Genomic DNA, 21868 nt, shown 5'->3' with positions numbered 1-21868 from the left:
AACGTTCCCAGTGGGATCACATCCATGCTGTACTGTGAATTGCAGAACTGCACACAGTAATCCAGCTAGAGCCAAATGAACTTTTTATCTATTCTGTTACAGTATGAGGGCGTCGCTGGTTGCGAAGCATTTATTGCTATCCCTAATTGCGCAGCGGGTAGTTGAGACTTAACCGTATTGTCGTGAGTCTGGAGTCACATGGAGGCCCGAGCAGGTAAGAATGGCAGTTCCATTCCTTAAAGGACGTCAAATGGTTTTGTTTTTTCAACAATTGAACATGGATATATAGGAGTTATTAGATTCGTAATTCCAGATATTTATTGAATCCCAATTCTAATACCTAGCATGGTCGGAGTCAAACCCGGGTCCCTGGTGTCTGAATTAACAGTTTAGTGGTTTGTGGTAAAAGCGCTCAGCCATTGCAGAAAAGCAGTAAAACTGATCTTATCCAATGAAGTCGCTTTTCCCCAATACTGTCCTGTGCCATTTTCCTGAGCTTGACCCCCCTAATAATATCTGGTCCATGTCGGTAAAAGCTGCTACATGAGTATTGATCTCACAACAGTGGTAACCAATTGGATCAACTAGTCTGCAGGTCCCGATGGTGGAGTTGGGGCACGTTCAACCAGCAACAGTGACCGCAGTCACACAGACTGATCAGTATCAATGTGAGAGTTAGTGTTAGATTCTGCAGTGCCTTAGTGAAATAGGAAATGACTCCAAAAACACATGATGAAAGAACAGCGCTCCGAAAGCTATTGCTTCAATTAAACCTGTAAGACCATAACCTGGTGTTGGGTGATTTTTAACTTTGTACTCCATAGTCCAACGCCAGCATCTCCAATTAATAAAATGGGGGTAAGGGATAGAAAGTTCGGTTAGTGATCGTAGGAGGGAAGAAATCTCTGAGAACGGGTGGATTTGAATTATGACATATGAAGCACAGAGATGTGACCGAGCAGAGCTTGAAGGAAAAAAAAATCACCTTGGAGGAAATCACCACATTAAAACATCTGATTTCTTTGTGTTTCACAAAAGACTGGGACACATAGAGCAATTACTGCTGTGACGTAGATTCGAACGGAGGTTGCTGCGGCCACAACACAGCGTATTAACTGCTATGTGATCACGGCACCCCACCAACGGACACACTAACTGCCACCAGTAAATAAAGTATCATTAGAAATGTTAGGCAGAGCACCAAATGCACAACATTAGTGCTGGGCGAACAGTGTCAGACCTGTGGGAACTCAGAATGGGCTGACCGTTTAACATCGTGCCCTCAGTGGCTGTGGTCATTCCATCATTAATGTGCTGAAGGCTGAGATAAATAGATTTCTCCAAAACATCAGAGTCCGGGGACAGTGCAGCTTTTGTGACCTGCTAATCCAGGTACCATCATTTATTGTATCCGTTGATCCCGGTGCAGTCTCCTCTACATTGGAGAGACTGGACACCTCGCAGCAGAGCGCTTTAGGGAACATCTCTGGGACACCCGCACCAATCAACCACACCACCCTGTGGCCCAACATTTCAACTCCCCTTCCCACTCTGCCGAAGACATGGAGGTCCTGGGCCTCTTTCACCACCGCTGTCTCACCACCAGACTCCTGGAGGAAGAACGCTCATCTTCCGCCTCGGAACACTTCAACCCCAGGGCATTAATGTGGGCCTCAACAGGTTCCTCATCTCCCCTTCCCTCACCCCACACCAGTTCCAAACTTCCAGCTCAGCACTGTCCCCATGACTTGCCCTGACTTGTCCTACCTGCCTATCTTCTTTTCCACCTATTCACTCCACCCTCTATCCCGACCTATCACCCTCATACCCTCCACCACTCAACTTTGTACTCTATGTTACTTTCTCCCCATCCCAACCCTCCTCTCACTCATCTCTCCACCCTTCAGACTCTCTGCCTGTATTCCTGATGAAGGGCTTTTGCCCGAAATGTTGATTTTACTGCTCCTCGGATGCTACCTGTACTGCTGTGCTGTTCCAGCACCACTAATCCAGAATCTGGTTTCCAGCATCTGCAGTCATTGTTTTTACCAAGCTTTTGTTGAAATGTATGCGTCAAGAGCAATGCAGTTTAACATCGGCTACTTAACGAGTTTCCCCACAGAAGGCAGTAACCACTGCTGCAACATTGTCCCAGTTCCCAGCCCCTGAATCAGAGGAACTGAGTGGCGCAGTCGTGAAGATCCAACTTGAAATCGAGATGGGAATGAGGTCGCAGAGGTAATCGAAGGCTCAAGTGACACAACCGGAGAATGCACGGTATTTCTATGATGGTTTAGAGGTGCAAGCGGGGCAGAAGAGAAAATGTGTTCCCGTTTATAATAACATCAATCTACAGTGCATCTTGCTGAAACAGCTGAGTGCCACAACTGGAGCTTGGGCAGCTGGTTTGAAGTTTAATTTTGCTTCACTATCACCCAGTTCCCTGGAATGAATTGCTTTCACCATTTTTATTGCCAATTGTTTGATATCTCCCTGCAGTCTGCGGCTGTCTTCCTCATGGTGAATTGTATGACTAACTGTTGTATGATCTGCACATTGCTAAATCACGGCCACTACAAGTAAATATGAATCATTGATCTATATGTGAAAACAGTGGAAATCACTGCAGGCATGCTTCGTAGGTTTGCAGGCGACATCAGAATTGTAGACAGTGAGGAAGATTACCTAAGTTTCAAAAGGATCTTAATCCAATGAGTCATTGGACTTCAAAATATAACATGGAGTTCAATCTGGATAAATGGCAGGTATTACAGTTTGGTACAACAAAAAGATTATGACTTTGCGTATGTTGGAGAACACAGAAGCTCGGTGTGCAGGTACATAATTCCTTGTAGTTTGCATGACCTACAGACAAGATGGTTCAAAGGCATTTAACATACTTCCCTTCATTGCTCAGTCCTTTGTGTATAGTAGTTGGGACGTTATGTTGAAGTTTTGCAGGACATTGATGAGGCCTCTTCTGGAATATTATGTCCAGTTCTGGTCTCCCAGTTGTTGGAATGATATGATTCAGCTGGAGCAGGTTCAGAAAAGGTATACACGCGTGTTGTTGTGTGTTGAAGGTTTGAGTTCTAATGAAAGGCTGGATATTCTGAGACTATTTTCAGATTCGAGATTGGGGTGCTGGAAAACCACATCAGGTAACACAGAATCCGAGGAGCAGGAGAATCTTTTTTTTTCGCGCCAGTGTCGTTCATCAGGCTCTTCCCCGAAACGTCGATTCTCCTGCTCCACAAATGCTGCCTGACCTGCTGTGCTTTCCCAGCACAACACTCTCGACTCTGATCTCTCATCTGCAGTTCTCACATTCTCCGAATTGAGACTGTTTTCACTTTAGGTTAGGGGTTTGAACGGCGACCTGACAGAAGTTAATGAATTATTGAGAGGTCAGTTAGAGTTAACGATAGCTTCCTTTTCCGAGGAGGGGGATTTCAAGGCGAGAGGGCATATGTTTAAGATGAAAATAGAGAGATTTAAAAAAAAGACATGTGAGGCTTTTTTTTTAGGGAAGGTGTTTGACGTGTGCAATTAACTTGCTGAGGAAGTGATGGATGAGGGTACGTTTACAACATTTAATGGACAATTGATTCCAAACATGAATAGGAAAGTGGGATTTTTAAAATAAATTTATTCATGCCTAGTACATCAGTTATTTCCCAGAGGATATTTAAGAATCCACCACGGTATTATCCATCTGGAGTCTCATGTGGGACAGAGCAGATGAATATGACAGTTTGCTTCCCGAACTGACATGAGTGAGTCAGATGGGATTTTCCATACAACTGATTCAGGTCATCAGGAGACTCTTCAATTCCAGGTGCTTATTGAATTCAAACTCCACCATCTGACATGCCAGGACCTGAACCCTTTGTCCTCAAAATATAACCTGGGTTTTTGGATTAACAACACAGTAATAAAACTACAAGGGCATTATAACCACATAACGGGTACAGGAGGAGGCAGATGTAATTAGATTAGTTTGGCAGTATGTTCAGCGTGTTGTCTAACGGGCCTGTTTTCATGCTGTATGACTCTATGATTGACGCTATAGAACAAATAGCTGTTTGTGATTAACAGCAGCATTGACAGCATAACCGAACACCTGATGGGATATGTAATCCTGCTAGAGTCTCCCGAGGTTGTTTTGCTCAGTGACCCCTTCCCACACACGGGACTGGTGAACGGTCTCTCCCCAGTGTTACTGATTAAATGAGTTTCCGTTCCTTTGGTTAATTGAAGCCCTTCCAGCAGTTCCCACATTGCCCTGCTTTTTCTGTGGTATTGGCCTCCTCTTTTTCTACACAGGGTGAACGATCCTTTCAAATTGTCTCCACACAAATACAAATCCCGCTTTCCATGTTGTGAATGTGTTTTCATTGTTTCTCATTCACCCACAGGGTGTGAATATCACTGGTCAGGACAACATTTATTATTCGCCCCTCGTTCGTTGCTTTCTGGCTACACCACAAACACGGGTGCGATCCCAACCTCGGATGTCTGTCTGTGGGCAGTCTGCACATTCTCTCTGTGTTTGTGTTTTTATTTCTCCCTTTGACCTAAGATGTGCAGTTACAGGGATCAACAATGGGAAATGCAGGCTTATGGGATAGGGAATACCGTAGGGTCTGGTGGGAGGCGCTTCGGATTGATGTGTGGACTGGAAGGGCCGACTAGACTGCTTCCCTACACAGTGGGGATTCTTGGATTAAGGGTCAGCTAATGTTTCTTTTCTGGTCCTGGAGTCTCTCGTAGGCAGGACTGGGTGAAGATGGTAGAATTCCCTGCATAAGGGACATGAATGAATGAGATGGCAGGAAATTTAAGTCATGATCTCTGTTCCTGAGGTCAGGCTTGCATTTCAGGTTTTATTCGTCGAACTTAAACATCACCGTTTCCGTGTCCCAGTCGCCAAGGATGACTAGTTTAAAATATCACCCCAACACCATCTTCTCCAGGTTGAAGTCTTTCCTGTGTGGAAGAATCTGATACTGAGCTGATGTGAGCAAATGTAGCTGCCACCGCCAGTGTCGGAAACACAGATCCAAATAGCAAAATCATCTTTTAAACCCACCACTGCAAAGTTAAGGGCTCAACACGCTCCACTTGTGCCACTCAGCTGTCTTAGAAAGATGCACCGGAAATCGCTATGATAGTATAAACGGGGACAACCATTCCCTTGAGCAGAAGCACACTCAACTGAGGAATTTCTTGCTCCTCTATACCATCATAGAAGGACAGCACGTTCACCTATTGCATCATTGGAGCCAGAGAGTAACTCTGTGCACTCATTCCCATCCCCATTTCCGGTTGGATCTGGGCGGCTGTGCCGTTGTTAAGCTAAAATGCTATTGAAGCATGCATTTCAACAATATCCTGTATTGTCCCACGAGTCTTTGATGTTTTGTCGAAATCGATCAATATCATTTTTCAACATTCTCATTCAAGGGATCTCCACAGCCTCTGAGGACATCGAACTTAAAGATTCAGCTCATTTTCAGTTCCCACATATCTGTCACTGTTTGCTGAGTACTGATATTGTACATGTGCTGTTCTTCCGAACATTTCCTCTGCTGGTATACTTATTGTTGCTTGCAAGCATCCTGCTCTGTGGTTTTTGTGATCGTGGTTGTCGGTATTTTGCATTGTGAACTCAGCAACCTCGATTTGAAACCAAATCACGGCACTAAGTGTTCTCTCCGTTGTCCGTTTTGTGACACATGCTAAGAAATTAATTGTTTTACCTCAAATTCCGCTCTCTCACATCTCTGAGTTTTATATATCAGAACTCAAACACGCCAATTGTCGGACATTCCTCTCCTTCCCACGATCATTAAACCTCCTTTCCGTCCCTCCTCCTATTTCTCTGAGGCAATGCACAATCTATCACTCTCTTTCACATTCATACTGTTCTGTCTGCGCTGCTGCTGTGGTCACTTGTTGGGTGAACGTGCTCCAATCCCACCATCGGGACCTTTAAACAAGTCGATCCATTTGGATACCACGATTGTGAAATCAATCCCCATGTAGCAGCTGTTACTGACATAGGCCAGAGACAATTGGAGCGTCAGGCTCATGGAAAAGACCCAGGGCAGTTTTGGTGAAAAGACATTTTATTGGAAAAGATCAGCTTTTATGGCTTTCTGCGTTGTCTTCTGATAATTTCATAGGACTGATAATCCAGAGACCGAGGTAATAGTCTGGGTACTCGGCCTTGAATCCCACCATGCCATGATTGTCAAATTTGGATTTTAAAAAATCTGCAAGGAAGAATCTAATGACTATTATATATCCATTGACAATTGTTGAAAAAAATACATCTGCCTCACGGATGTCATTTCAGCATGGAGTTTGCTGTCCTTACTTGGTCTGGGCTGCATGTGACTTCAGAGTCATAGCAGTATGGTTGAGTCTCAACTGCCGTCTGGGCAATTCGGAATGGGTAATTAATTCTGCCTAGCCAGAATCGCCCTCATACTAATCCAGAAATTTGAAAACAAATGCTCATTAAGCTCAAGCAGGAGTGTTGTGTGCAGTTTTGCTATTCACATTATAGCATGGATGTGATCACACTGAAAACATTGGAAGAAATATTTACCGGGATACTGTTTTGGCTGAAGAGTTTCAGTTGTGAAGAACGACAGGACAGAGTGGAGTGTTTGTCGCAGTGCAAAGGAGATATAGACAAGACATGATTGAGTTAGGGTATGGACAGGGTTGACTGAATGAGTTTCCCATTGATGGAAGGATCAATGAGCGGGGGCTAGAGATTTATGGAGAAAGACAGAAAGTTTTGAGAAGATGTGCGGAAAAGCTTTATCAGCCAGTGGGTGGTTGGAATTTGGTCTGCATTTTTCAGAGCAGCAGAAACCCTTATAACCTGAATAAATATTCAGATGTAAACTTTTGAAGTCAAGACATAAAAGGCAGTGGGGTAAGCATTCTGAAATGGGATTCGGTTCATTAGGCAGTTGTTTTTGACAAGCGTGGCCACATTTGAAGGGCCTCCTTTGACACTCTTGTCCTCGGTAGTATAATGGTTAGTGTCCCCGCCTGTCACAGGGCTCAATTTTCTGCTGCGGACAGTGTAAATGTTTTAAAACTGTCGCTCCATTCCCAAGTGAGGGTACTGATACTTGTCCTTCCATTCTCGATGGGGCATGTTACAGGAAGGACAGTGCTGCCTGAATAACGGTGGGGAAGGACTGCAGCTCTCAGGGAGGCAGAGTGTCAGTGAACGGCCAAACACGTGACTTCTGCCAACTTCACCTTGTGACTGTGTTGGAATGAAGAGCATTTTACAGACTTGTTCCGGACTGAAGTGTTTACTAGAAGCAGGAAGCCGAGGAAGAAACAACATAAACGCATTCAAATATGAGTGAAGAAATATTTCCCGCAGCACGAATGAAATTGTAAAGGACAGATTAGCGTCTCAATACATTGAATTTGTGTTCATTTGTTTTGATGAGGCTGTAACCAGCGTATAAAGCCATTAAAAATGATACAGCATTTGCTCAGTATGATGGAACATTGTCTCAGTAATTCGCACTGCTATTCAGTGTGACGGATAGGTTGATTGGCAAAGTTAAATTGCCTTCTCGTGTCCAGAGGTGAATTAAGTAAGTTAGGTGAATTAGCCATGGGTAACGCAAGGATACGGTCAGAAATCACAGGACGTCAGGTTATACTCCAACAGGTTTATTTGAAATCATAAGGGGGAGGGATTCCCCTTCTTCAGATGAAATATAAGGAAATAGGGAGGGGAGCTCGATCTGGGTGAGATGCTCTTCAGAGAGTCGACACTGGCTCGATTGACTGAAATGCTCTTTCTGCACTGTAGTATTCTGTAATTCTATGAATTGATAATGACGGTGTTTACTGGGGTGTAAAGACATTAGAGAAGATACTGATGGACCTGTACTGAGGATGAGATTTTATTCACTTGTCTTCTTGAAAAATTGAGAACAGTTATCCTTGAACCAAGGAAGACTTAATACGGTTTATTCAGCTTATGAAATGTTTGGACAGAGTAAACACGTGGAAAATTCCCTCTTTCAAGTAAGTAAACATCGAGATGTCAGGCATCAAAACCTTTGATAAAAACCTTTGAAGGACAAAGAAATGATGAGAACAGAATCGCTGTCACTCCGAGAATCTGTTTTTCAAAATATTTGGAAAGGCAGATTTGGTGACATACAAGGAATAAATTTCACAAGGAGAGAGACAGCGTGTGGCTAGGTAAAGGTGTAGGGGTGGGTGTAGTCGGTCAGAAGTTGCGGGAAACAATGTCGAAGTTGGTTGACTTTAAATGTAAAGAAATTTCTTTAATGTGTGCAGCTGAATAAGATTTGATTCCAAAACTCTGCATTTTGAACGATTTAGCATAATATTCCACCAAAAGCATTGTAAATCGAGCTGAGTGCATTTTTATTTATTGTGTAGGGAAGATATTACATAATGAATAGGAAGTTACCATTTGCAAGGAGATCGACTTCAGGCTTTCATCACATGCGTTAAGGATGTAAGAACAAACACCGTGATGTTTGGTCCATTTAATACCCAGTGAAATCTGCCAAAGCAACGAGCAACAAAACTGGTGGGTTTTCTTTTGCACTTTAACCCTTCGTTTTTCTAAACAGTATTTTCCTTAAGCTGAAACAAAGTCAGAGCAAATTTGAATACAATATTAATCGTTCCAATGAAAAATATCTAATTCACTTCTGATTATTACAACGAACATTGTGAGGTTTCAGCAAAATTAAAATGAAATGAACAAATCAGCATTTCTTGCGATTTTATCCAATTCAGGTTCAGCCTTATGAGAAAGACCATTGAGCGACAACATCGCCTTTATTTCACTCACCGTGGCTGCTTCTTCACTTGAGAGAGAAAGTGACTGAAGAAATTATGAGTCAAATGTAGGTGTAAATATGACGTTAAATTCTTGTCCTGTTTCATTCTGACTCAGTTGTGACTCAGAATGTATTAATGACAGCTATTCATTCTGACCAGCATGGCTATTTATTGGAATTTGCTGTTATTATAATTCTAGTGAAAGCAGAAACACATTGGTGTGGATACGATTCCGCTCTTGAACTTTCTCATCCATGACTTTCTCCACATGTAACCTGGTGAGGTCACATGTCACCCCTCTACAAAATGTGCAGAGGAGATCGAGAGATGCTGGTGGTCGGTTATTATACCGCTCTGTGATCCACATTCACGGGTTCGAGTCACACTCTGGTTGCTAACTTTACGCACCGCTCGAGCAGTTTTCCTTTGCACCTTACACTCTGGTATACACTGGATCGAGAATCTTGTTTTTGCCCTTCACTGCACGGGAGATTCACAAATAATCGACACCACATTAAAGTCGATATGAAGAGTGAGAGCAGTCATTCTGTTCAATTGTCGATGAAATTGGTGTAATGAGTAGGAAAGCATTTTTCTTTCCGCCCTACATTCCATCTTGTCTTTCTATGAATTTACATCGAAAGAAAGAGAAAAAAAAGCAACAAGAGATCGGGAGCGCAAGTTTATCCCGTGGGATTGTTCATGAGTATTTTAATCTAATACTTCACACAAAAATCTGATCAGTATTTCAAACAGTCACTCGGAATTGGAACTGCAGAAAATTTCTCCAATGAAACGAACTTTTCATTCTTTCACAAATTTCTGCTGTGTGTGAATCATACAACGATCCATCATCCAACGTGATTACTGACTTGCCAACTGTGTAAGATCTAGCAACTTTCTTCAGCAATCACAGCTTCTGTACATAGCCACCTGTGCTGTGCCCAGTGTCATTTGTTGCCCCCAGGTCACAGCACATTTCTCCTTCCCGAGTTTATGAGCTTTGTTCCTGATCTGTCTGATCTGTTTAATAAACCTTTTCTGTCACTTCATCCCATCCCCTCACAATTTTGAATTTTATGAATAAAATAAGGCGTTAGACGAAATGTTAAACCAAGTGGAAGTATGCTGTTCAGCCCAAGGAGTCTGCTCAACCATTCAACGAAATCATGGATGATCTGATTTGGCGATGCCAGTGTTGGACTGGGGTGTTCAAAGTTAAAAATCACATAACACCAGGTTATATTCCAACAGGTTTAATTGGAAGCACTAGCTTTCTGAGCGATGCTCCTTCATCAGGTGATAGTCAGGTGACTATCACATGAGGAAGGAGCGTCACTCTGAAAGCTAGTGTGCTTCCAATTAAACCTGTTGGACTATAAACTAGTCTTGTTTGTGATTTTTAACATAGTTGATCTGATAATCTTGAATCCCTTTCTGCTCACTTAGCTCGACAAAGTTTCATCATCTTTCTGATTAACTATCTGGCACAGTTTGAAAATACCCAACCACACAGTCTCAACAGCGGTTACTGGAAAATGCCACAGATTTTTTGGCGCCTGAGCAAAGAAATTACTCCTCATTTCTGAATTAAATGGGCAATACCTAATTCTGAGATTATGTCCTCTGGTGCTCTCCTCAGGGCACAGGGCAAGCCACCTGCCCGTATCTACCCTGTCAAGATCCCACGAATATTGAACATTTATAATTGTTATTTTGTGATTATAAAGTTCCCCTCCTCCTCCTTTGTTTGAAGGACAATAATCCCAGCCTAACCAATCATTTCACGAAGTTCTACTGCATTCAGAGTTAGCAACATGTAAGTAAATCTGCGTGGTCCCTTACAGTGCCCTAACATATTATTAAGACAGGTGGAGAAATTTCGGCGAGTAAACGGGTTGATATTTCAGGCGCCGACGGGAATTGAAACTTGAAATCAGAAAGTGATTAGAATCGGATTGATCCACAGGACCAAATACAGCGAAGATAACTCTGACAAATGAGAATCTAATCATATTCAATTGACATTCAATAGCTTCAATGTCTATGAATTCCTCCGTGTAATCGTCCTGGGAGCTAGTATTTAGTAAAAATGGAACCTGACCGCCCATGTAAAGAAGTTGACGACAAAAACCAGTCCGTGGGCCGACTTTGTTTGATTATTAACTCAACTCTTGTCTCCATGAAGCCTACATCATCCGCAATGTACAAATTAGTTGTTTAACAGAACTCTCTCCATTTGCCGAGGTGCGTGCAGCTTCAATACCACTGAAGGAATTGGGCACCCTTCATGACAATGCAGCCACTTAACTGTATATTGTTAAACACCTGAATATTTACTCCCTTGACTGCTAAGGCACAATTGCAGCAAAGTGCACTACATAGAAGATTCACTGGAGAAAGTCATCCAGGCATTGTTGACAGAACCTTCAAAGCTCAAAAATTGTACTGACTATAAGGACAAGGTTGAAGATGCACTGAACCTTCACCATTTGCAAATTACCCCCTAAGGCACATAGCAGCATGACCTAGAGAGGAATCAGTGGTAAATTCCTTGACTCAGCCCTCTATCTTTCATCTTTCAATTTTTAAAAATGTAGATTATTGCATGGACCAGACATGTGCTCGTTCCTTTAGTTGTTTCCTAAACTGGCGGTTGCTAAAGATCGAATATCATCCACAGTCTGTGGTTAACAATAGAAAATATCAAAAAAACCTCTCGAACAACTGATCTCCCTGTCCAACAAACTTCAGGGATCTGTGAATGTCCACTCCAAGATCTCTTTGTTCCTGTACTCCATTCAGAATCCTCACTGTTATTGTTACAACTCCCCAAATTCACTACCACACATTGGTCTGGATTCAATTCCATTCACCATTTTGCCTTTCCACCTGATGGATACATCCCTGCGGTCCCTGACATTATTCATCATAGTCAACTGCACGACTATGTATCGTCAGTAAACGTCTAAATCATGTCTCCTAAAAAAAAGTTTGAATTATTGATCTACATCAATAATAGTGGTACTTCACTAGGAACAAGCATCCAAACATTGTTCCTTGCTGCCTGGGATGAACAACTGCCATGTTCCAATCTCCAAGGGTTGCTAGCCCAGTATCTCGCCACTACATTTGCAGATGACACAAAGATTGGTGGAATAGCCAGAAGTCATAGGGGACTGTCAAAGAATGAAGGGGAATATAGATAGACAGAAGAGTTGAGCGGAGAAGTGGCAAATGGAGTTCCATCCAAGCAAATGTGAGGTGATGATTTTGGGAAGTCTAATTCCAGAGCAAGGTGTACGATAAATGGAAGAGCCTTGGGTAAACTTGATGAGAAGAGAGATCTGGGAGTTCAGGTCCTTTGAACCCTGAAGGTGACTGCAAAGGTGGATAGAGTGGTCAAGAAGGCATATGGTATGCTTGCCTTCATCGGATAGGGCATTGAGTATAAGAGCAGGCAAGTCCTGCTGAAATTGTACAAGAGTTTGGTTCGGCCGCGTTTAGAATGCTCTGTACAGTTCTGGTCGCCAAATTACCAAAATTAAGTGGACGTTTAGGAGAGAATGTGGAGAAGGTTTACGCAGATGTTGCCTGGTATGGAAGATGCAAGCTCTGAAGAGAGGTGGAGTAGGTTACTTCTGCTTTCATTCGAAAAATCGAGATTGAGGGGACCTGACTGAGGTCTACAATATCATGAAGGGTACGGACAGGGTGGATAGAGATAAGCTTTTTCCCAAGATGAGTGATTCAGTAATGAGAGGTCACACGTTCAATGAGAGAGGTGAAACATTTAAGGGAGATAGATATGGAAAGTATTTTACACAGAGGGTGGTAGGTGCTGGAATGCGTTACCAGCAGAGGTAGTAGAGGCAGGCATTGTAGATTCATTTCAGGTGCGCCTGGACAGATGCATGAGTAAGTGAGGAGCAGAGGGATATGGATGCTTAGAAATTGGGCGACATGTTTAGATAGTTGATTTGTACCTGCTCAGGCTCGGCTGTCCAAAGGGCCTGTTCCTGGGCTGCACATTTTCTGTGTTCTTTTTTCTTCTGTGTTCACTACACTACCAAATGTGGGTTACAGGTAAATTAGTATTACTTCTGCAATCATAATTACTTATGCAAGGTAAATGCACTCACAACAGTGTACAATTGTTACAACCAAGAGTTGCATCACCAAGAATGAAACCTATGTGAAGGAAATATATAATTGTTTTCATATTAGCTAAAAGGTGCATATAAGAATGAAAGGTGTCTGCAAACAATGGTAGATGGTAGAGACAAATAGATAAGGTGCTGTGAGGATGTAGGTTAAGCCAGATATGCTTGTACAAGCAGAAGTTCTAAGCATTTGTTTCCCATTTCTGCAAAAACAAAAACCAAACCCCAATTAAAAGATCATAAGTTTCAATATGGTTGGGGAAAGGGAGGAAATGTCACAAGTGGGGGAAATAGATTGCAGTGAAGGAGGATATACCTAACAGTTGACCACAGCCTGGATGTTGTGAAAAGACCAAGTAAAACCTGTACTTTGTTATGCACAAGGCTGGATAAGGCAAGAGATAAACAATAGTAATGGGAACCGGTTTTGGAGTAGTGAATCTTCTGTAATTGCTATACTCTGCGAGTCTATTTTAGGCAACATGCCGGCAAGCGTATAATAAACATACTGATTGCTTCAGATCCTGTCTCGCACTGAAATTATTGAAGTGAGTGAGCTTAGTTTCTCACAATTGGGGGATCGTCCGAGATATTCTTCCATCGCCGGGGGAGTAGCTGGCCCTGGACACTGGGAAGATGCCTCCCATTCACAATTGAGGAGCGGTTTCTTGTCGCGACTTTGTCCGCTCCCTGGGGCAACTGGTCCGAATCTCACAAGAGAGACATCTGAATCAGACAGTGAAAAGAGGTCAATAAAAAATATGGAAAAAAGGGGCCAGCCAATTCTGTGCACGGACCAACGTCAGAAAACTGACTTTTAAGTATTAACTTGGTGGCCGGGAAAAAGGTTATTTAAGCGCTGAGGGGCTGGTGAGGGCCCCGCGAAATGGGGGGTAGGCAGAGTAAGTTGAACTGTCACCGAGTAAAGGAAGAAAAAGTCCCAGGTAGCATTCCTCCTGAAAGTCCGTTGGGGAGGATGTTGAGGGAATGGACAAGTAACACTTGGACAAGGGAAAAAGATTTAAAAAAATGATTAAATATTGTTGTTTAGTATTTAACCAAGAACCAATCCTTCGTCCGGCTGTCTTCTCGCCAAAGCATGGTTCGGACGAGGATTGGGTATGTCAGTATTTAGATTTGTATGTGAATAAAAAAGCAACCTTTTAGTCAAGAAGAGGCGGATTATGTGTCCTGTTGGAAGGGCAGTTTGGAATGATGGCAGAAAAGACGAAGGATTCCCCCTCTGCCCCACCTAGTCCCTGGGAGCCTTTTGCCTGTTTGCACTCCCGCCGTCCCGCCCCCTGTTCCATATTATCAGATTAGGTGAAATGGGGGAGGAGGAGAGACAGACAGGGACAGGTAATGGATGACCCACAAGAGGAGGACGAAGGGGCGGTGGGCAGGGATGTTGTTGTTCCCGAACCTCAATCCTCAACAAAAGAAAGAGAAAGTAAAGTAGATGTAGAGGAGGCCTCTGGAGTATCTAAACCAAAGCCTAAGGGGGAAAAACAAAAACATAAAAAGGGGAAGAATAATAAGACTTATCCCCTTTGGGAGGAATCAACAGGGGACAAAGAGATTGGATTTGTAAGCGTCTCCTCACTGGTGGGGAGGTCAGAACATTTGAAAAGGAGATGGTTGAGGATCCGGTAGGTTTATTTGAACAAATTGATCAATTCTTGGGGCCCAGTCTGAAAACGTGGACTGAGTTAATGTCTCTTTTGAATATGCTATTTACTGGGGAAGAAAGGGAACTTCTACCAGGAGCAGCCATTAAAATATGGGACAGGGAGCTTCCCATTGGGGATGGGGATACTGGACAGGGAGAGACGGAGTTTCCCCTCAGAGACCCCCGGTGGGAAAATCAAAACCTGGAGCATATGGAAGAAATGAGGGAATTGAAACACCTGATTCTAAAAGGAATAAGAGAGGCTGTTCCGAAGTCGCAGAATTTGACAAAAGCCTTTGAAGTTAAACAGGAAAAGGTGAAACTCCCTCAGCTTTCTTGCAAAGATTAAGAGACTCAATGTGGAAATACTCTGGAATGAACCCTGAAGACCTAGTGTCACAGGGTCTTTTGAAAGTCCGTTTTGTGACAAAGGCATGGCCAGTTACAGAGAAAGATACTGAAGATAGAGGGGAGGAGTGAAATACCATTAGATGAATTGTTAAGAGAGGCACAGAAAGTGTTTGCAAAGAGAGAGGATGGGAGACAAAAACAGGAGGTGAAAATGAAGGTAGCTACGGTTGATGAGGTAGTTAAGAAAAAAATGGAACCAATAGTGAGCAACCGGATCGACAGGTGGCAGCATGTAGGACAGAGAGGAAGAGGGAGAGGGAGAGGACAAGGGGGAGCATTTGATAGAGGGTTCGGGCGACAGGGACAGAGATGGAAGTCTCACATTCAGGATGCTGTTATTGCAGAAACTCAGGTATTTTAAGCAGGAGTGTCCTGATATATAAAGGGAAGAAACGGCAATTCTGCTTATGAATTTTGATGTAGAATAGGGGTGTCAGGGGTTCCTGCCACCAGGGACACACCAGGAATTCTTGATAAACTTGAAGGTGGGACCCATTGGTGAAGAGGTAGACTTCCTAGTCGATACAGCGCAGCACGGTCATCACTGAATTTTAAACCAAAGAAAGTAGAAATGTCAACACAGTAAATTCCTGTTTCCGGGGTAAAAGGGGAAGGATTTACTGTTCCAGTATTGGAACCTATGATGATAGAAGGTCTGAAGGATACCGTCACAGGGGAACTGTTGTATTTCCCTGATATAGTAAGTAACTTACTAAGGAGAGATTTAATTATCCTTTTAGGACTAGAGATTTGAATTCAGGAAAAAGAATTAGTTGTACAAATGGCAATGTTGACAGAAGATGTGGAGAGAGAGGTAGACCCTATTTTAAAGGCTAGAGAAGGAAAAGTACAGATCCGTCCCCTAGAAATAAGTTTAAAAAGGAAAGGGGTCGTTGTTTATGAGCAACAATATCCCATTTATATAGAAGGTAAATGAAGACTGCAGCCAGTAATTGAGGGGCTAGAGATGGACTGTTGGAGCCACCTATGTTTCCTTATAATATCCTAAATCTACCAGAGCGAAAACCCGATGGAACTTATCGATTGGTGCAGGATTTGAGAACATTGAATCGAATATAACAGGTCAGGCACCCAGTGGTGCCAAATCCCAAAATGCTTTTAAGTAAGATCCCTCATGACCACAAATGGTTTAGTGTGATAGATTTAAAGGATGCCTTTTGGGCTTGTCTCTTCGCGGAGGAAAGTAGGAATTTGTTTGCCTTTGAATGGGAAGACCCTAAGACAGGACGGAAACAGCAATACCGGTGGAATGTGCTCCCCAGGGGTTTACGCAATCCCCGAATTTATTTGGACAGATGTTAGAACGTATATTGGAGAAATTTAGCAGCACCAAGGGAACTACCCTGTTGCAGTATGTAGACGACATTTTAGTAACAAGAAAGAGAAGAGAAAGAGTAGTAAAAGCCACTAAAACAATATTGAATTTCCTGGGTCAGCAGGGACTGCGAGTATCTAAAAATAAACTACAATATGTGGAGCAAGAAGTGAAATACTTGGGACATTTAGTTAGTGAGGGAAAGCGAAAGATAAGCCCGGAACGGTTCGAGGGAATACTGGGGATTCCACTGCCCAACTCCAAATGGGAATTACGTATTTTTTGGGGTTTAACGGGATATTGCAGACTGTGGATTGATTCTTTTGCTCAAAAAACGAATAAATTATATCTCAAACTATTAGAGGTGGAACCAAAGTGTCTGAGTTGGCAAGAAGAGGAAAAAGAACTATTTCAGTATTCAAGAGGATCTGATCCATTCCCCTATGTTAGCCTTACCTTCTCTAAATAAACCTTTCCACCACTTTGCTACCGTAGATAAGGGAGCGGCTTTGGGAGTATTAATCCAGAGGTGGGGAAGAATGAAACAGCCAGTAGCATATCTTTCGAAGCTATTGGATCCAGTATCCCGGGGGTGGCCTGATTGTGTGCAGGCCGTGGCTGCCACTGCACTGTTGGTGGAGGAAAGCAGGAAGCTTACAGTTGGGGGAGCCCTAATAGTAAGCACCCCACACCAAGTGAGAACGATCCTAAACCAAAATGCTGGGCGATTGTTGACAGACTCACGGATTCTGAAATATGAGGCAATATTGATAGAAAAGGATGATTTAGTGTTGGTCACGGACAATTGTTTAAATCCAGCTGCCTTTCTTTGGAAAGGGGAAGGAGAATCTCCTCACAATTCAGGGCACGACTGCCTTGACATTATAGAATACCAAACTAAGGTCTGCATGGGCCTGTGAGATGTTCCACTGCATGCAGAAGCCTGACTTTTTATGGACAGATCATCCCAGGTGACTGAAGGGAAAAGAAATAATGATTATACAGTTGTAGATGGAACGAAAGATAGTGTGGTGGAGGCAGGAAGGTTGCCGAATGGGTGGTCAGCTCAGACCTGCGAACTCTATGCATTGGAAAGAGCCCTTAGGGCATTAGAAAATAAAGAGGGAGCAGCATATAGTGACTCTAAATATGCATATGGTGTTGTGCACACTTTTGGAAACATATGGCAGGAAAGAGGATTGATCAATAGCCGGGGGAAGGAATTAGCACATGAGGAGTTGATTAGATGGTCCTTGCAGTCCCTATTACTCCCCCGAGAAATAGCGGTAGTGTATATAAATGGTCATCAGAAAGGTAATGAACCAGAACTTAGGGGGAATAGAGTAGCCGATGAAGTGGCTAAGGAAGGAGGCCTGGACCCACAAGGAGTGCTGATTCATTCCCTAATACCTACTGTCCCTGATCCCCGGGAAGCTCCTATATTTAATGAAAGAGAAGAAAAAGAATTGAAAGATTTTGGGGCTGCAAAAAAACAGCAGATGGGCAATAGATGTTACCTGATGGAAGGGAAATGTTAAACGAAATGAAGATGTGAGAAATTATGGCTGTCCTACACCAAGGCAGCCATTGGGGAATACAAGCAACGTATCTTTTAGTTCTTAGGGAATATGGAGGTAAAGGAATATATACAATTGCAAAACAAATATGTGAGGGATGTACAATGTGCAGAAAGGTAAATAAGAAAGTCTTGAGAAAACCGACCCCAGGAGGAAGAGACCCGGGATTGCGACCCTTCCAGAGTATGCAAGTAGATTATACTGAACTACCCAGAGTAGGAAGACTAAAATATATGCTGGTCATAGTAGATCATCTATCTGGTTGGGTTGAGGCGTACCCCCTAGCTACCGCCACTGCGAGTGTGGTGTCTATAACAATATTAGTGCACATAATTCACTGATATAGACTAGTGAACCACATAGATTCCGACCACGGAACTCATTTTACCTCTAAAGTGTTACAGGATATAATGAAAGGGTTGGGAATTTCCTGGGAGTTCAATGCTCCATGGCACCCAACATCATCAGGAAGGTTTGAGAGAATGAACCAACCACTCAAACGACAACTCTCTAAACTGATAATAGAAACCAGATTCCCTTGGACCAAATGTTTACCAAAAGCTCTCTTGCGAGTACAAACAGCCCCAAGGAAAGATTTGGGACTATCCCCAATGAAATCGTATTTGGATTATCTTATCTGGGAACGAACGGATAATTGACAGTTCCCAAAACTAAAGACTTGTTCTAAAGAAGTATATACTGGGCTTGTCCGCCTCTTTGTCTCTCCTCAGGAAACAGAGGTTACTGGCACAGACTCCGCCCCTTGAATTCACCGTTCATCCCATCCGGCCGGGAGATTGGGTCTGAGTAAAATCATGGACAGAGACTAAATTGCAACTGGACTGGGAAGGGCCGTATCAGGATCCTTTGATTACTGAAACGACAAGGACAGCGGAGAAAGACTGGACTCACTACACTCGGATCAAAGGGCCAGTGGTCTCTCCAGTTGAGGAAGAAGTCTGGAGAGCCGAATTAGCGCAAGACCCGCTGAAACTCAGGCTGAAGAGACTTAGAGTAACTGATTATACAGTGGCGACGCGAGGGCGGGATTATTTCTGTAGGATTGTGTATTAAGTTTTTTTGTGCTTCAGCACAATTTTCAGAATGCTGGGGATGCTTAGAGTAATGATGCTATCTCTCTTAGTATTGGGATTTGTCAAATATAATTTTCATATGTGTTATTAATGGTCCCTGAGTCTGATAATCTGCAAGTAATAGACCTGATGCATGTAGCTTAGTAATTTGTGGGGATGTAGATAATCAGAGACAGTACCCCAGCTCAGAGATACATCTTAAGTCCTTTGGGGATGGTACTTGGTATAATGGTCTTGTCACAACACACTGGGCCACCTTTCGATCACCTCTCAATTGTCCCGATAAAGAGCATAGCCCAATATACCTAATGATAAAGAAAACCACATGGCACAAAGCAATTCTCGGGGTGGGGGTGAGGTCACCTATTTGATACTATTAGATGAAACATTTGGGATTGAAATGTCAGCAAACGGAAAGGATTTCTCGGGCTGTTGTTTTCAAATTAGCGTAGGACAGGGAAAACGGGCAGAACTATTGGATAATAAGGTACAACCATTCACCCCTCCCGATGACCCTAAAGTAGTAAAAATTATAGAGATAAAGGACTTGAAACAGACCATCGAAACAGAAACTGGATATGGGGATGCAAATGCCTGGGTTGAATGGGTAAAGTGTACTGTAAAAAGTCTGAACAAGAGCAATTGCTATGCATGTGCCTCCGGTAGGCCAGTGGCCCAGGTGGTTCCCTTTCCACTCGGGTGTAAGCGAGACAGGAAGGGCATGAAATATATGATAGTCCTGTATCAGGATGAGACTGCATGGAATAATAGGAATTGTACCTCCCTATCTCTGATGTTCGCTCCCTTGGAGAAGAAACATTCAAAAGCCTCCCATACATTTTCAGCCGGAGTCGGAAATCACACGACATGTGTGCATCGACAAGGTACAAATTGGTCTAGACATTTGGGGGGAGCTGAAAGCATGTACAGAGATTAAGAATGTCATTGAAACGGACAAGGAAGGGAACTACTCAGCACCAAAGGCTCCCCGAGCGGATCTGTGGTGGTACTGTGGAGGCAAAATATTGAGACCCACCCTACTACAAGATTGGAGGGGGATATGTGCAATTGTACAATTGGCTATTCCATTTACCCTGGCATTTGAGAAGGAAAAGTTATTGGGGAAAAAGGGAAGGAGTAAGAGATCACTGTTAGACACTTCTGTCGATGACAGGATTTATCTCGATTCTGCAGGTGTCCCGAGGAGGGTACCTGATGAGATCAAGGCTCGCAATCTGATTGCAGCAGGCTAGAAGTCAGCTCTCTGTTGGTGGGTAACAATTAATAAAAATGTAGATTGGATAAATTAACATTTTCTATAATCAACAGCGATTTATAAATTATACAAGAGATGCGGTTAAAGGGATATCAGAACAGCTTGATGCGAAAAGTAGGATGGCATGGGAAAACAGAATGGCCCTTGATATGATTTTAGCGGAAAAAGTCTGTGTGAGTGTGATGTTAGGAGGAAGCTGTTGCACCTTTATTCATAATAACACTGCACCTGATGGTTCAACTACTCGGGCGTTAAGGGGATTGACTACCTTAGCAGAGGAACTGGCTGAGAGTTCAGGAGTAGACACATCTCTCACGGGATGGCATGAATCATGGTTTGGAAAATGGAAGCGGGTGGCGGTTTCCATTCTTACTTCCCTGATAGCAGTAGCCGGGGTATTGGTAGCCATTGGCTGTTGTATCATGCCCTGTATACGAGGACTCACCTAAAGACTGACTGAGACAGCCTTAATCAATAGATGTCCCGAAAAGGCAATCAGGCAGAGGAACTTTGTCGATTAAATAATGAGGGGATGAGTGAGACCAAGATGGATGAAATCTCTGGAATGATGATTGTGAATTTTGTGGGCAATGCTTAAATGAAAAATGCAGAAGATAACAAATGGTAATTAAAGAAAAAGGGGGAAATTGTGGGATACAGGTAAAGTAGTGTTACTTCTGCAATCATAATTATTTATGCAAGGTAAATGCACTCACACCAGTGTATAATTGTTTCAACCAAGAGCTGAGTCAAAAATAATGAAAACTATGTGAAGGAAATATATAATTGTTTTTGCATTAGCTAACATGTGCATACAAGAATGAAACGTGTCTGCAAACAATGGTAGATGGTACTGACAAATAGATAAGGTGCTGTGAGGATGTAGGTTAAGCCAGATATGCTTGTACAAGCAGTAGTTATAAGCATCTGTTTCCCACTTTTCAAAAACACAATAACAAACCCCAATTAAAAGGTCATAAGGATCAATATGGTTGGGGAAAGGGAGGAAATGTCACAAGTGGGGGGTTTAGATAGAGGTGATGGAGGATATACCTAACAATGGACCACAGCAGGATATGGTGAAATGGCCAAGTAAAACTTGTACTTTGTTATGCACAAGGCCGGATAAGGCAAGCGAGAAACAATAGTAATGGGCGCCGGGTTTGGAGTAGTGAATCCTATATATGGTATGTATTTGCTCAACTCTGTGTGCCTTATTCCAGGCACCACGCTTGCAACCGTCTAATAAACAAACTGATTGCTGCAGATCCTGTCTTGGACTGAAATTATTGAAGTGAGTGAGCTTTGTTTCTGACACTGTAATTTACGTTTACTGTGCTTTCTATTCACTCAAATTCACATATTAATTTCTCCTCGTTTTCTTCTTAACTTTGAGACAAATCTCAAATTTCCAGGCACAATAAAAGCAACATGAATTATAAATTAGTATCTGGACAAGAGAACCAATGAA

Source organism: Chiloscyllium punctatum, chromosome 16, assembly GCF_047496795.1.
Source record: "Chiloscyllium punctatum isolate Juve2018m chromosome 16, sChiPun1.3, whole genome shotgun sequence".
NCBI lineage: Eukaryota > Metazoa > Chordata > Chondrichthyes > Orectolobiformes > Hemiscylliidae > Chiloscyllium > Chiloscyllium punctatum.
The sequence above is the reverse complement of the archived record's forward strand: the minus strand, read 5'-3'. Positions refer to the sequence as shown.